The sequence below is a fragment of the Aptenodytes forsteri genome, unplaced genomic scaffold (assembly GCF_000699145.1).
Source record: "Aptenodytes forsteri isolate BGI_AS27 unplaced genomic scaffold, ASM69914v1 Scaffold114, whole genome shotgun sequence".
NCBI lineage: Eukaryota > Metazoa > Chordata > Aves > Sphenisciformes > Spheniscidae > Aptenodytes > Aptenodytes forsteri.
The window spans coordinates 2,896,820-2,912,580 of NW_008795364.1; positions in this window are offsets into that span (position 1 = coordinate 2,896,820).

The following is a 15,761-nucleotide window of genomic DNA, read 5'->3' on the forward strand; positions in this document are numbered from 1 at the left end:
TCAGGAAAATGGTCTTTCACAGAAGTAAATTGTTGCATGGAGAAAGTTCCTTGGTAGCTACTTACTACTTGGTTTTTTGTCAGGTCTCAAGACATACCATGGCTGTGTTGCATTAACATTGGAAAAGCATATTCAGCAGCAGACTCTGCCCCGAAGAGCTTGCAACTGAAATACGTAAAATACATTCAGGGCCAAAGGAAGCAAACATTTTTTTACAGTCACTGTGAAATGTGGGAAATAAGCCAGTGTGACTCATCTAGGGCATGACCAGTAGCTGAACCCAGTCTCCTTGACTTCTCAATCTCTCTCTCAGTTGCAAGAAGATTTTTCTTATTTTCATCCACTACAATCATTAATAGGAGTAGGAAATTTCAGTAAGGATATTGGGAATGAAAAGAGACAAAATTTCATTTATTTTCCTGGTGTTTCACATACTTTAATAATCTGTCACTATATGACAAAGTAGTTGCTAGAAGGAGAAAGAATGGTATGTTCTCTATGGGTGCCATTGCATTTTTTAGCCAATCCAGTAGGGGAGTATATGTTGGCTATTGATCTGTTACAGGGAGAAGGCAGAGGATGGGTCAAAACCTGATTTGACTGTTAATTTACAAATTTTGAGCAATAGGCATGAAATGACTGAACAAAGAAGTAGATGACAATGCAGAAAATATTTTTTTGTATATAAAAAGCTTCCTTTTAGATTGAGCCTACTCATAAGTAATATTACACACAATTCTGAGAAGATATTAGGAAGTCTCAGTACATTTAGATTTTCAGATTAGCTGGTGAGCTGCACAAATGTGACCTGAATTATGACTCTCCTGTGGATTCTACTTATAAATCCTTTTTCCACTACAAATAAATTATGAAATACATTTAAAATAATGAGTTAATGAAAAAAGAATATTTTTTTTTAAATCTAATGGACACAGCTACTTTGAATAGTGTAATTTTTTGTTGTGGGAATGAAAAAAACCCTCCAAATCTCTTCTGTATATAAATACATCCATTTACTTCAGCAACATCTCAGTGAATCTAAGTTTGACCAATAAAACTTAGCTGGAACGTCACTCCTGTGTGTGTCAGAAAGATCCAGGAGAGATTAGTGAGGAATCTGTATGTGATTCAGTACTTACCGCTGTGTCAACTTCACAGCAAGGCAGGATCCTGGGTCATAGGAAAGAAAAGGAAACAGAATTTTGTTTTCAAGAGTGTCATCCCATGTACGTACAAAGCTATTACTTCCCTCTCTGGCAGCGAAACTGCATACTGTATTTACCAAAAGAACAGCACAATTCATAGAAGTGGTCACATAATGTTATATTAAGGAATTTCAAAGAAATTCTGATCAAGATGGTACTTAGGCTATGAATACCTACGGAATTGTCAGGTACCAACACAGTGTTGTAAAGAGCACTGCAAGAGGGTCTCTGCTGGTACCAGTGTTGCAGTTACTCGCCCAACAAATCTTATGCTCAATAATTCATCTCAACAAAAAAAATAATCCAAATAATTTTACCACTGGTAATGTTTTTTCCCCAGTCTCTGTTCTAAAATAGCCAACACAAATCTTTGTTTTGTTCTCTTGTTCTGATTGTTTTTTTTCAGGGAAGAAAGAGGTATTCAAACAATTATAAACTTTTCCATCAAGAATGTGGAGGGAATAGGTTAAATGGGATGATAGACTATGGTAATGGAAAGCTGCCTCTTCCAGTATATGCGCTAGCTTTCTGAGCAAGATTTTCAGAAAACAGGATCTTAGCCTTAGGATTTGTACTCCTGCATGAACTTTTCAGGAAAACAATTCTACTACATCCAGGACACTCCCTCTGTTAACAGCCTGTTAGAGTGATGGGTGTTGATTTAAAGTCCAAAGAGACAAAAATAACTGGTTTAATTTTCAGACATGTAAAAGGTACAGATCACTAGTTGAAAAAACATATAATTTCTTTTAATGGTTATTTGTTAAAAATAATGCATATTTTTGACTTGGCTTGTATGTCTATGTTGATTTTACTTAGCTGTGGAGAAAGAGCTACAATACAAATAATGTGGCATAGGCATTTACTCAGCAGTCTGTCCAAACAAACTGACCTGATTAAGGGTGAAAATTTTTCATTGCAGCAGTTTTCTATTGGTGCATTAGGAGATTTGTAGTGAAAGGCATGTTCTTTTTGCAGGTTTATTTTAATAAAAAACCCACCTCAAACCCCAAATATTCAACCACAAAATCATATTATTTTTAATTCCAAAAAGGCTCCATAATACCTTCTGAGTATTACAATTCAGATTCTTCTTGCTTCTGTTCTACTTAGGGGCCTGTTTTCCTGTCTGGACCTAATCTTCCGTGACGTGCCACTATCTCTGCTTTATGGCTATGGACATAGCCTATTCTCTGATGAATTGAGGGAAATACAGTCTAATAATGTAGCTACACAAGGGAATGAGAATATGAGTCATTCAAACTTTAATATCTGTGAGGGCCAAAAGCTTGTATTTAAAGCTCCCCTGGAAAATTGAATTCTTCTCTGCAAAGGAAAAAAACACAAATATTTTTAATTACCTCTAGACACCTAGTTCTCATTTACTGTTGAATACATATGGTGACTTCAGTAAAATTAGTTCACAGGAAATGAGCTTAGAATTTGAGCTGTGCAGAAACCTGGCGATGCGCATGTAAGGCTCAGTCTGAATTTATATACAAATGACTTCACCTGATAGGAGGAAGAGAGGGGTGATGGTGAGTTAAGAGCATGTTGGGCTATTGGTATTCTTCAGCCATACTCTATTTGTATGGAGAACTTTTTTGTTGATGGCTCTATTAATCCTTTCTCTCAGTTTGTAGCATTTGAGACAAAAAGCGTTTTTTACAAAAGTGGTGTGCATGTGGCATGGCCCACACAACTGAAATCCATCTGTGAACTACAGTGTCAGCTTGACATCAATTACTGTCTATGGCTCTAGGATAGGTATCTTTAAGCATCGAACGACAAACAGAAGTTGTATTTCAAAGCCTTGAAACCAGCTGCTGGTCTGAAAGCTCTCCAATTTGGAGAGAATAGTCTCAGCTTGGATTGCTTAATCAATGCTCTGTTTTCACTTCATCGGCAAAAAATTATATAAAAATGAAGCTTCTCTATTAACAAATGGTTTGTCATTTCCAAGCTGGCTGCAGAGGTCTGTGCAGTCATGTCTACTGAGTCGCTAAAGCTTTATGCCTCCTCCTCTTTGGAGAGTCATTAAGCTTAGAAGCATTAGCGTCTACAGGGTTGATCAGGATGGCTTGTTTTAAAACATGTCAAAACTGTTGGACAGCAGCTTGTTAAAAACTTCCACATCATGGGTCATTCTGATTGACTGGGCATAAATTAGTGCCAGTTCTGTTGTTGTTATTTTTAACACGAGTTGCAAAGATACTTACACTTCATAATTGAGCCTTTAGGCTGGGGTTGGCACAGGTATTTAGTGCATCTGAGCTCTTCCAATTTTTCTTTTTATTAACCCAAAATATTTTATATGGTCTGTCTATTAATTAGAAACCTGAGTAACTGTTACTCAGTGCAACTACAAGACTGTTGAGAAACTGATTTTCAGAAAGGCTGTTCACCCACGTCTTCATTGGCTTTAGCTTAAGTCAACAGTGTCACTGCTTCTAAAGCTTGGACTTGGACAGGGTACACCATAGCTCTGCAGTTAACCTATAGCTCTGCAAGAGATTGTTAACTACAAGCCAGCTCTGCAGACCAACGCTTCAGACCAAATGGGTTTGCCAGTGGTTCATTTCCACACACAGAGCAAATGACGAGTGTGCGTATAGCTACGCCCGCCATGACTTCCATCAGGTGACCTTCAGTGCATCCCATTTATACCCTGGGGTTTCATCCGCTTTAAGATAGTGAGTGACCTGTGACTTGGAGGGGGTACGGAGCAGATGCATGTTTCAGCTGACATGGCCTCTGGCAAAGGGGCAGGTGGGGGCAGCCTGTTGAAAACCTCTGTGCCAGAATTCGCTTGAGCTTGTCCCTTTGGTGAGTACAAGGGGAGTGGGAGATGGAGGAGAGGGGAGCAACCATCCTCCTTTTCCCCCTTGTATTTCAGGGGGATTAGTCCCTAACAGGGAGAAAGGAGGGAACAGTCCCTGCCCACAGGAAGAGCTTTTTGCTCTCTGCCTTTGTATGCATGATGTGAGGGTGTGAGCTATGTCTTTCCTCTCATACCCTCCGTTATAGCACAAAGACAGACTCTCCTCTTCTCCTATAACTAGGTTTTCAGAACTCAGCAGCAAAGGTGCAGGCCCACGTTCTGCCAGGATATGACTTGACATTTTGTTAGCACCAGAGAGAATTGGACTTTAGTATCCAAAGGCAGATTTTAGATCTTTTTTTGAAGACTATGCTCCAAGTTAAATCATTTTGTTGTCTGACCAATTCATAGGGCAGAATTACATCTCTGTTTCCTGTCTTGTATGCTATAAATACAATCTGAGTATATTATATTTATTATACTTTGAACTTTAAGCATTTCCTGCAGTTTCCAGGAAAACTTCCTTTAAAAAAGCAATAAGCTACTGACCAATATGTAGAAATGATTTAGCAATTTATTTTTAGTAATGGAGAAAGTCCAAAGAAAAAAAATTCATGGCCTACTGGGACAATTTATAAGGCAGGAAAAATAGGAAAATCATCAGATAAGTGACATCATATAATTCACCCCAGTCTAATTTGTGACTTTCAGATTTTGAGCATTTCTTAATTTGATTTGCAGATGATGATCTGCTGCCAGAATAAGTAAGTCTCAGAAATTGCCAAGACTGCTCAGCCATTTGCTGTGGTATCACTCCCACATGAGGAACCTGTATCATCATCTTTCTTCAAGTATCTTCCCTGCTGTGGTAAGTTCTTCAGACATACAATCTTCCTCTGTGTCAGCTGTTTTAAGAAGAGGGAGTAAGGTGAGTTCTGAAAAGTCCAGCTCCGTTCTTAGATTTTTGTTGGCAGAACTGGAAGCTATAGTCAGTAAACCTGGTTGTACTCATGTTGAACCCATGTAAAGTTTGGTGCGGCTGTGAAGTATAGTAAATACTACAGAACTAAATTATGGGTGTCACTAACTGTAGTTTGTATTTCCTTTGTCCCCGTGAAGTGGACCACATCTGCACAGTGTGTAAAATTTCTCTACTTGTCTTATTATCTGAAATTAAATTTTTCAATACTGGCATCTGTATTTGCAACTTACGATTTTCAAAGTGATGTCAGTCCCTCTGAATAATTAAAAAAAGAGCCTCTCATCCAATATTAAAAACAAACAAATAAAAATCCATTAATAATTCCGACAACTAACCTTTGGAATGGAGACCTAATTAGTTCTTACTGAGCTTGGTCCAAAGATCATTGAAGTAATTTGGAGTCTTTCCATTAAAGTTAATTGACTTTAGAGCAAAGTTCTTTCTCAGACACACTGGTTTAGCAACATAGGGTAGCAAACAGTCACCCTGTCACCCATCAGCAACATCACCCACAAACAGGGTGTGTTAGGTGTTCTGTTTGACTTTGTTTCTGGTAAAGATGTCGCCTAAGTTGATGATGCCCCTGTGGGCACATAGAGGATGTGGAAAAAACTTTGTGCCCTGAGTACCCGCTTATTTTGCAGTCACCAAAGCCTGCAGGTTTCACTCATTCCAGCTTCACTGTGGAGCTTTCATCAGAAGTGTCAACATAAACTGCAGGCGAATATAGAATGTCATTTGATCCTGGCAAAGAACTGTTTGCCTCAGCACTTGTGGGATAATGTAGAGTAAGCAGCAAATCATTGATGAATCTGTAATGCAACACCAGTCCCAGGAGTGCTCAGGCAAAATTCCTGCAAAGAAAGAAAGACACCAAAAGTGATTAAATGCGGTGATAGATTCAGACCTTGGGAGACCTCTAGGGAGACTCTTCTTTTTAAAAAAAAAACATAAAGGAAAAAAGAAAAAGGGGTACAGAATTATGTCCTTAACCCTTTCATTCTGGCTTAATAAAAACCATAAGCAACCCACAGATGCTGAATGTTTACTGAACCTTAATTGGCCTGGAATCATCCTTGCAGTTACTCTAGTTTTATGCTTGTGGTACTGTTGACTTCTGGCCATTATCCACAAGTTTCCAGTGAAACTTTTGCACATTCTATCAGGCCATTAATTCTCATCACTGTTAAATACCTTATTTGCTTTTGCTGTCCACAGAGATAATTAATAAACATAGGATAAAATTTGTATAACATTAATAGAGCAAGGTATTTAATCTTTCTCTGTACATTTAAAAAATGTGGCAAATTCACTAACGATATCCAGCAATATCCAGCAATACTTAAATGGTGATTAGAGAACCTGAGTAGAATTGCATTGTCAAAACAGTACAACACATCTGTCAACACGGACAGTTGGTCCTTAAACTAGCATTTCAGTGGATGTTTACTTGCTCCCCATCTCTCTTTTGTCTTTTATCTGGCTGCCATAGTTCAAATACAGATCCAGTGGGGTCAGTGCAGGTTCTTTCATAGTGATGGTTGGGACTTGTACTTAAGACCTTGGCACTTGGGAGATCCTGGCTCAGTTTCCATCTCTGTTATGTATTTGCTCTGGTAACATAGGTGAGTCACTCTTGGGCCAGTCATAATAGGGTTGACAGAGCTGCTTTCTTATGCCCTGGCTGCTTGGATAGTCTGCTTTGTGACAGGGCTTTGTTTTCCACTATATTTCTGTACCTAGGAAGTAGGGTTCCAATTCCATTTGGTGCCCCAGGTTACTTAACATAACAAATTTAATTTAGTCAGTTTCAAATAATGACATCAAGATAAAAAAACCTCCCTATCGCATTAATTATCCTCAGAGTATTCCACTCCCTTTGCAAATTTATTTTGGAGACTAAGCAAGGTTATACTGCAGTACTAAATACAGTTATCTGTTTGGATGAAAGTAGTTGCAAAGCTCCGGCTAATACTCATATGAAGTTTAGATTAGAGCGTACATTCCACCTACTGATACCAAAAATACTGAGTTAATGTACCAAAAATAAACATTAATTTAAAGAAAACAAAGAAGCTTTTAAGTGATCATTCTGAAAGTTTCAGTGGCATTTTGCAGTCATTTGCGTTGCATGATTCGTGCTTGAAATACTGTTTCCTGCTTTCTCTTAAATATACTTCTCTATTGTTTAAAATTAAGATGCCTTTTACTTTGCACTGGCTGGTGGTTTTGGAGGTAGATGGGGATGGTTGTTAGTCTTTTGTCATTTGCAGCTGTGGGGATGTCACTTCAGACTATGTTGGCCTAAGATGATGTAAGGACCTTTAGCTTCATGTTTATATCGAGGCCAGTGGACATCCAAAAGCATTCTAGTCTTCAAGGTACCATCAGAAAAGTGGGGGGCAGCATAGATGGGCAAAGAAGCCCATATGTGGGCAATGAAGCCCTGCCTGTTCCATGACAAAAGGGCCCCACGAGGCTTTTCAAATCTGTAATAGAGGACATGCTCAAGGGATTAGGCAGGAGGGAAGAAGAGAATCTAGTCTTTTTTTTTTCTGAATTCACACAAAAAAGAAATGTTCTCTCTCAGGCATAACCAAGATGGAAGGCAATGTCTTACTGACAGAGAAACATATATTTAGCACTGTGATTTGTTGGGAGTGTTTGTACTTGTTTCTTGAGAAATACATGGAGCCTCTTGATAATGCTAGATGATAGCAATCTGCCCTGTGGGCAGATGTGCACACAATAGATGGTGCCTGAGGCACATTTGCCCACATTTGGTGAATTCTCCTTTTGTTTATGTTACTATATGGTTTAGTTTTATTATATTAACTGTTGAGAACAGTATCTCCTTAATGTCAGAAATCAATATGTTATTTATAAGTATGCAGATTTTAATAGTGCAATAACAGTAATGATTTTTTCTAAGTGTATGGTAAAAATAGTGTGTCACTATTTTCCTGTGGTTGAAGATACTTTAAAATTGGTGGACTGGTCATACTGATTTTGAAATAATCTATTTTTGCTGTTGTTCCAGATGATGTAAATTAATGGAAAATGGTCTCAGAATCTGGCTAGACAATGCTTTTGCTTGTTTGAGAGTCTATGCACTATGTTTAAGAGTCTTGCTCTATGCTCTCAGCTGAGATTGAGATGAGGTCATTTTCCTTGAAGTTCTGTTGTTAAGGTTCCAGATCAATACAGGACTTATGTTTGCATGTATTCAAGTACACAAGTAGTCCTTCTGAAATCAGTGAATAAAGTTCTGACTTCATTGATATCAATGCCAAAACTCCCACTCACTTCAGTGAGGCCAGAACTAACCACGTTTTTCAATGGAATAATTTTAGGGCAGGGGAAGGGAGGGTTGTTTTGTTTTTTACCAGTAAATGAAGGGTAGTCAATATTTTAAGATTTTATAACAGATACAGTGCAGATATCCATGGAGAACTGTCAGAAATAATTATTGCAGTTTTGTAAAAATCTACTGGTTTAGTATTGCCAGTTCTTTATTTTTTCCTGACTTTTACCTTATATATTAATGTTAACCGTATTACGATGATGACATGAAATGTAATCTAAATGGTTTAGATAGCATTTAGATACAACTGATGTAAAGCTTCTTACTACATCAAACTAAAACCATTCAGTCATATAGAAATAAATTGTTTTGTCATTACCAAAATGCTTTTGTTTTAGATTCCTGAATCTCTTTTCTTCAAGACATTCATTTACTGGGAAATTCTGAAGTAGTGACGTTCTTTCTGATTTAGAGCATAATCAAATTCTGAAGGGTCAGGATTTCCTGCAGAACAGAAATTTCAATTTTGACCGTCTCTCCATGCAGTGAGTACTTAATTCACTGTGGCTGTTTACCAACTCAGTGAAAAGCTGGGCACTAAAGTGCTGTGCAAATATGGAGTTTAGCTGGCTGATGTTATTCCTGATCAAAATGACGTGAACATATGATCATACTGCTGGTCAAATACATTGTCTGTGGTGCCTTGATTTTTCAGAAGTTAATGACTATTCTTATGGTTGCTCTTACTGAGACACGCCTCTCCATTTCTGGTTGACAAGATTTTTTAAATTGAACCCAGGCTTTTGTAGAAAATAGCATGTTTCTTTTACCTTCCTTCTGCACTCAGAAAACAACTTCATGACCTACAGTCAGAAATAAGTCATAGTCACAAATAAGTTGTAGTTTTACTATTAAAAGCTTTTGTAATAGATTGATGTGCAATATAACCTCTTTTATTGACCCTTTTAGTCGCTTCTACTTATTTCTTAATTTCTTGGTAGTCTTAATTTCTTGGCAGAGCACAATATACTAACAACAACTCTTTATCCACTTACCTGGTAACTTTATCTACAGAACAACAGTGTTGTTTTTATTTTACTGTAATGGTGATTGGCTGGGATTGACTCTGTCTTTACACTACTTTATACAAATATAGTGCCCTCAGTTTAAGTGGAATTCATCCCAATTTATACATGTGGCTGCAAAAAAGCAGGCTGAGTGACAAGTAGCCACATAAACCTTCCTCACTGTTGTAACAGACCTTGAAAATCTGCTAAGGCCAGGAGGACAAGGGAGGTCAAGGAGAGACAGGATGTAAAAAATAATATTAACACATCATAAGCGGAAGCAAACATAGTGAAAGCTTTGCATTTAAATGAAATTTTATATACTCACAGGAAGCATCATCTAGTGGTTAAAGTATAGAATTGGGAGCTGAGTGATGCTGCTTCTATTCTTGGCCATGCTGCTGCAGGTTTTGTTCCAAATAGAGAAGAGCAGAGATCAAAAATATACCTGTATAAAGAGCTTTCCGTTTTTAATAATAGCATGAGATAAGGCCATATCCCAGAGCATTAAAGAGAATCAGAACTTTGATTGTAGATAAGATTTTTATGAAAACCAGCTCAGAATTTCAAAAAAGGGACAGATCAGAGTTAAATGAAAATGGGTATGAGAGGAAAGTCATATTCAGTCTGAAATCATGTGAAGAGAGGTATGTAAGTATAGTCTGGGGTCAGCAAATGTAGAAAGCACCAAGGGTAGTAATGGCACAATAATTAGTTAAGGGGTCATAAAATGTGTCCATCTCATACACCCATGAAATTTCAATAGCTGCCTAGCATAGGATATTAAGAGCCTCCTTTTGTATGACTGTAAAATTACTTTATATAGAGAGATTTGTGCAAAATTCATGGTAGAATTCATGGTCTCCGCAGGGTTTGTGCCTGTAGTTGAATGGGAACGGATTCAGATAAGTTCATGCCCAACTGTGCTCAGCTGCACAAGTAATGTACACATATAAAACTGCCATATGAAAAAACCAGAACTTTAACTGAGACAGCTTGGAAAGTTTGACCCCAGGTATGCAGAGCTTTGTTCTCATTTTCTGTCTCCTAGCACACCTTTATGCCATCACCAGGTTCTCCGCATATCTGTAGTATCTAGGATCTTATTAAGCAGTTTAGCTATTAATTTGCAAAGCCTGAATTAAGGTACCCTAGATTTCTCTTGTGTTTACAGCCTGCTGCTCTGTGTTCTAGATTTGGAAGCTGGTAGTGCTTGGACATGCTGAAAATGCAAAGGTATGTATTTCCAAGATAAGAAAATACATAGGTCTTTGCAATCACATATGTGCAGAACCACTTGTCTCTGAATATCAGGTGTAGTCTAAGCATCTAGTGTTAAGATATTCCTGATATGCCTTAACTCTTGCTCCTCTACACGCCCAGAATGTCTCCAGCCTTGACACTGCTGAGCAGTTCAGCATCTGTCTTGCACCTCAGACCTGTCAGGATTTCAAACTTAGAAATGGATGGCTCACCTGCAGGATCCAATGTTATAGATATTCTTTGAGCATGGTGTTGACACCCTTGGTCTGGTCTAGTGGCATTCATCCAGTAGTTGGGAGATCCCACTTCAAATCCCACCTCTGCCTGAGTAGATACAAATTTGCATTTTCTGCCTCACAGGGAAAGCAGCTTGAACACCAGGCTATAGAGTAAGCTTTGAGAAAAGGTGATGGGACATGGAGCCGAGATTGTCCTTCCCTCAGTTGAAGCTCTTCCGTCTAGGAAGTGATTAAATGTTCATTGGATGGGGGGCGGGGGAGAATGAATGAACTGTACCAAAGGATAGAGGAGAAGGGGCCACACCTTCAGACATTTGAAGGATTTGAAGCTGGGATTTGAGATCCTGAGTGAGAGCTCCAAGGAGGTTGGAGAGGATCTTGGCTGTATTTTGTGAGAAAGGGATGGCTTAAGTGTCCATCTTCAGGAGAGGATTCATAACTATGAATTGCAGGAGAAGAGAAGCGCCAGCTGCAGCTCAGGATAGCAGCTATGTTGGGGAGGAGGGGGAGAAGAGAGGGGCACCTCCATCTCCAGCAGTGCCACTTAGCCAGCCTCAGCAGATTGGCCTTCCACTTGTTCCACGCTGAGGCACCTAACTGTCCCCATGCACTATCTAGTAGCACATCAGTATCTAAGTCAGGATATGGATTGTAAAGTGTCAAAGTGCCAAGGAATATTTGTCTTTCTGAGGATATAATCCATCATACTTTATACATCAAGAATCCCAGTGATATCTGTAAACCTCTTTGTAAAGCTCTTTAAAATCTCCAAATGAAAAATGAAATGGCAGTAGTTTTTCTATTCAGAATGGATTAAAAATCTTAAGAGAGGCAAGGTTTTAGAGGAGAGATTATCTTTTATTAGATCATCTGCTATACTTGGAAGAAGCAGGCCAGCTTTCAGGCATGAATCTCTTCATTGTAATCTTGATCACCGCTCATTACCACAAGGTGTTGCAAAGTCAACCTCCTAGTTTGTCTCTATCTTTGTATCTCTTTCTCATTTTATTGCAGGAAGTTAATTTTTCCTTTCTGTTGGTGATTTTGTGATTATTCTAGTTAGTCATCTTGCCTGAAGTGTAATTTTCAGAAGCTGGACTGCATTACTTTTTACAGCTCCAGGGACTTCTTTGCAGCAGCAGAATACCCATCTTGCAGTGTTCCATCTGGTTTCTACTTCTGCCTCTGCCACCTGAATGCAGAGAGCCAGAGAAGTGGGCCCAGCATTTTGCATTTTAACATGCACACATGCAGGGAGTATATTTAATGATTAAATATTTGATACTTAATTAATAAATTTTAAAAAATGGAGCTCTAAAAAGAACAGCTTTATTGAAATTGAGTTACCCCAATGCATTTGGGCTCATGGTTAAAAAAGTTAGTTCCTCGAGGGTTAAAAGGAAGAGAGAAGCTGGGAACAGAGGGGAAATATAATGTCATTATTTTTTTCTGTATTTCCAGAATGACTGTCAGCTTTCTATGGAAAGTCAATCTGCAGTGGCAGTCTTTGTGTCCATTCGCTTGCCCTTCTTTGACTTCAGAGATTCTAGTCTGGCATCCACTAGTTTCTGCAAATGCTCTGCAGAGGTGACCGAACCTGTTTGTTTTCTGTTTTCTCTTTAAGATCTTTGCTAGCTTTCAGAATTCATACATGGATATGCATTCATGAGAAAGCAGAAGCTGAGTGAAAAAATGAAGTAGGTTTTCAATGAAGTTTGGCTGTAGCATTCGCCTCCAGTAAACTAAACACTCTGTTGTGCTCTATTTAAACATGTCCCCAGGACTCAGTTCGGTTTTGCATCTGTCCAAATTCAAGGGGTCCTGAGAGCAGCTTTTGTCTCAAGCTGAGTGCTCGGGCTCAGCTACTGAAGCACTAATGTACCTGTGTATTTTTTCCTTGTAAACAGTTTTCCTAAAATTTTGGTTGATTTTTTTTAATTTTCAGCTTCAAAAGACAAGCAGGTCTTCTCCCAATCCTCAAGGGTTCACAAATATACTGGTTATATCCATATGAGGCTAAACTGTGACAAGCTAACACCTGTACCTTACGCTATGAGTTCAGTGAATTATTTATGGAGCAAAGCATTATTCATAGATATGAATAAGGGTAATGTCATCCTGGCCTTTTGTTTTCCCCTTTTCTTCCTGGTCCTTCTAATAAACATACAAAATATAAGGAGGACTTCAGGAAACTTTACTTTATGGGAGGAGTCAAAATTAAGAATTGTGATGATACAACCTGAAAATTGCCAGTGAGGCTAACAGGGCATAAAAAGTCAATTACTTGCAGGGCGTTGGGAGCTTGGGAAGCAAGTATCATAACAATATCACATAATGGCTCCATTATAAGACTATAGGTGCTTTGCAGAGCAACATTAATGAGCTCCTCTAAAACTTTGGGGAAGGTTAAACCAGTCTAAACTCACTTGCTGCCTTGGTCTAATTTAGGCATACATTAATGTCTCTACAGTCACTTGATGTTGAGTAGTGGAAGGAAACCTGCTATAATCCGCTAAATATGCTGTCGTGTCTTGTTAACAAAACTATCAGAATTAATAAAAGACTTTAAATGTATCACAAAATGAGTTAAAATTGCAAAATAAATTATAATACAGTAAAGCAAAATAATAGCAAAGGCAAAATAAGAGCAAATGCAAATAAGTAAACAATAAAGTGAAATATTACATTTATGAGTAAAAGATACTGAAATATTAACATTTTACATTGGTCTGCTTTTTAGAAATTACTAAAACGATGATTTAGGATTTGATGCAAAATTTATTGGCCAAGAATTGTTTCTGGAGCAAGGCACCACTGTTTGTTCTAACATCAGTAAATTCATTACAAAGAAGCATGAGTGTACAAAATTATTTGGTATTACTGAGTGCTCTGAGCTCATATAGTGTTATCAGTGGAGCTCTCTCTCTCCCCATTCTTCCATCTCCACTCCTTTCAGCATTGTAGATATGCTTCTGCGTGTCACCAGGACATTTAAAAATGTAGCACATTTCTTAAAAGCTATTCAGTTCCTTCTCTTTTATGCAGGTGCATGAAACATGCTTTTGTTGACTCAGGCATTAATAAAGTAATAGCAATTTCTGCAAGCTTAACTATTTAATTTCATTATTTATTTGGAAAAATTTTATGGAATGGGGCAGGGGAAGTGAAATTGAGGGAAATTTATTGCAATTTAGAGTTGAAAGAATTTGGTAATTAGCATGAAATAAGAAAGAGACGACAGAACTTTCCTGTATTTAGTTACTGGTAAGGTTTTGGGAGTTTTTATATGAATTTCCTTTCCTTCCCCTTAGCAGATGTTTTGAATGTATGACCCATACCTATCTGAGAGTGTGAGCACCACTCCTAAGGCGTCTGTAGAACTTTGCTAAGAAAATAAAGTCTACTGCGTAAATTTTAAGGAGCTGCAAGCAAAAAAGGTTGAAAGCTAATGCTATATGATAGTACCAGTACAGAGTTAGGTAATTTTTTTCTAATATCATTACTAAGCTCTTAAGGTCTTATTCTAAAAACCTTGAAGTCAACAGGAAAACTGTTACTGACTTCCAGGGACTTAGGATCAGCATCTCAGTTTATTGGAGTTTTGTTCATCTTTAATGGCTAAAATGTATGTAAGAAGATGCTTGAATGGCAGTGATTGGAATTTCCTAACTTGGTCATTCAGCAGACAAGGGTAGGATGCTAGAGACTGGCACTATTGAGTGTTGTATTGATGCTTTTCCATTGACTGGCTGTATGACCTTTGCACACTGACTTGCCCTTCAGCCCACAGTTAATTTATTGTGAAGAGTCAGAAAATATGAAGAATCCATTTTTTTCCTTTCAGAATCCAGCAGCTGTGAAATTTAAAATTAAGTATCTTCAGGGATTCTTGGACAGGGAAGGAGACAGAATGCTTGAAGGCAGCAAAGAAGAGGTTTCTGTGCCTGCAGACAGATCCATGGTGGCTGGTAGCCAAAAGGAGGAAAAAAAATTTCATGTAAAGATGCCTGCACAAAAATCTTTTTCCTCATAATAATATATTCTTCCAGGTACAATGGAGTATAGAGTAAGTCCACGGAAGATGACGCTGTTACTGCAAGAACAGAGCTGCGTTTGGCCCATGAGGAGCAGAGATCTTTCCCCTTTTCCCTTGTGGAAACTGCCATTCACAGGAAGACGCAGGGAGGAAAGAAGAATGATGTTAAGGAAAAAGGAAGTTATAAGAGTGGGAGGCTGCCATGGTGATGACCAACCTTCCATTGGTTTAAGTCCTGATGTGTATTACATTGCGTGTTCTGGGTTTAATTACGGTGCTGGAGTGTAGTACTAATAAGGCTGCACAGTTTTGTCTTCTCCCTCTCTCTGAGGCAGAGCTAATTAAAATAGGCATTAATTAAGATGTGCTTTGAGGTCCCTGAACTTTAGGTGATTAAAATATTATAAATAATATATTATAACTTATAGCACATGGATCACTATGAAAGAGTTTAATGTCACTGACTGTAAAATGTGACTAATCTTGAATGCAATGCATGGTAGGGAACAGAGCAGTTTGATGTGACCACCTACATCTCCATGTCCCTGGAAGAGGTCAGTTTAGCTGTCAGTCCCTGGGCTCCCTTCTCAAGCCAGCCATGGGGGACATTAATGGCAGAAACTTTCCATGTTTAATCTTACTACCTTTTTCTGATGCAAAGACTTTACCTTTTAGTCAGGTGCTTAACAGGCCATTGCTGGTTTTATGTCTGCTCTAGATAAGTTGCAGATTTTGAGTAAGGTATTTTTTTATGGATTTGTGCTTTTAGTTCTCTAATTATCCCACAAAATCTTTGTCCTCTTGTTGTGGGTGATACATAGAGATAATTAATTAAATATTGAAA